The sequence below is a fragment of the Condylura cristata genome, unplaced genomic scaffold (assembly GCF_000260355.1).
Source record: "Condylura cristata isolate star-nosed mole 26May11 unplaced genomic scaffold, ConCri1.0 scaffold00011, whole genome shotgun sequence".
NCBI lineage: Eukaryota > Metazoa > Chordata > Mammalia > Eulipotyphla > Talpidae > Condylura > Condylura cristata.
The window spans coordinates 414,816-416,701 of NW_004567112.1; positions in this window are offsets into that span (position 1 = coordinate 414,816).

A 1,886-nucleotide genomic window follows, 5' to 3' on the forward strand; every position below is an offset into this window, starting at 1 on the left:
CCATCCATCCTCCATCCACCCATCCATCCTCCATCCTCCATCCATCCTCCCTCCACCCATCCAGCCTCCATCCACCATCCATCCTCCATCCTCCATCCATCCTCCCTCCACCCATCCATCCTCCATCCACCATCCATCCTCCATCCACCATCCATCATCCATTCATTATTATTTGGGGGGGGGGTGGGCAGAGAAAATGAATAAAAAAAATCTTTCATAACTTTGCACTTGTAGCATTTCTACTTTTATCAGTTTTCTGAGTTGTGTTTTTGCAGAAGCTTTTCTATTTCATCTTTGCCACAGGAATCCACTAGTTTTCTGTACTGTCTCCTCATTCTCTTTTGAATGTCTGTAGTCTCTCAACACGTGACATTGTATTTTTGAGCTCTGTTTGCCAGTCCGCTGGCCGCCCCCTCAGGCGGTCAGTCCTCCGTTTTATCAGGACCCTCTGGGCTCCGTGCCTCTCTCTTTCCCGTTTGCTTCACATTTAAACTACTTTTCATAACTCCTTGTCTTCCACTGATTTTATTACTTTTTCTGACTTCCCAGGACAGGGTTCGGGTGTGACAGCCCACTTTTCGCTGACCCTAGTCCGCACTCGCCGACTCGTCTCCGCCAGGCCGCCTTCGGCCGCCCCTCGCGGTGTAGACCGCATGTCTGTGATCCTTCCACACAATTGCTCGTGCGTTCACCTCTGGTCTGCGGGTCGGTTACAAGTATGTGGTCGGGCTCTCAAGCCTGTGAGGACTTCTGGGCTACGTTTCTGTTCTTCCTTTTCCGTGGAGGTTTCCCCCGGCACCTGTCGCCGTGACTTCGTCGCCTGCATTTCAGGACGTGGCCCGCGGCCGCCTCATCTCTGTCTCTGCTGGAGTTTCTGTTGCCGAGTTCGGATCTTCCTCTGTCTTCACCTGGCTCTCTCACCCTGTGGTCTTCGTCCCTCACTGTTACAGGGCCCCAGTGTGGGCTGGGCCGCCTGTCCGGGGGGCCTCACCCGCGCTTAAAATTCAGCTGTGCTGCAGACACACACTACAGGGTCAGTATGGGTTTGTTACACAAGGGGAAAGGCACAGGAACAGCCCAGGGAAAGAGAGAGATGCGAGGAAACTGGGGCGCCTCACCGGCTCGGCTGACTTGGACTCTGGGAACAAACTAACTGACCGCCCCAGTCACCGGGTCCGAGAGCCGTTGCCCGAGTTAGAGAGCATGGTTGGACAGCGGCGCCCCATTTATCCCCAAAGTCCCAGGATGCTGCTCGGCTCCGCCCCTGGGTCCTCGGGGTCTCTCCCTGCTGCTGCTGGGAGTTGTAGTTTCCGACCCCTGGAGCAGGGGCGGAGTCCAGAGAGCCGGAGTAGGGTGGGGTCCACGAGCCTGCAGAGTTCCTTCAGGACTCTTCCCCTTAACATCACCTCACTTTCCCTGCAGCTTCTCCAACTTACCCTGCAGGCGACCTTTTGAATTTTATGTACTTTTATTAGCTTTTCATTGTTTCTAAAGTTTTCTTTGCCCTTGGAATAAAGTTCTTGGGCTCAGCTTGGTGTTTCTGTGAACGTTCTAGAAAAGCGCGGGCCAGCTTGAGTTCAAGCGCGGCGGGGACACCGGGTGAGGGAGGTGGCGCCGGAGGACGCCCGTTGGAGCCGAGGCCTTCGGGTGGCGGAGTCACACCTTCGGTCCCCAGCTGCCCACTGGAGGCTGCGGCCCGGCGTGGAGCTGAAGCTTTATTGCCTGGGCAGCCAGCAGCGGCTGTGGCGATGTCTGCAGTGAGGGCGGAGATGTGACTCCGGGGAGAGCCCCGGCCGGCAGCCCTGGCGAGGCCGCCCTCCTCACGCCTGTCTCCGCCTCGTGTCCGCCGAGAGTTGGCCCGGCGATTCACTTAAATACTTAGTGCT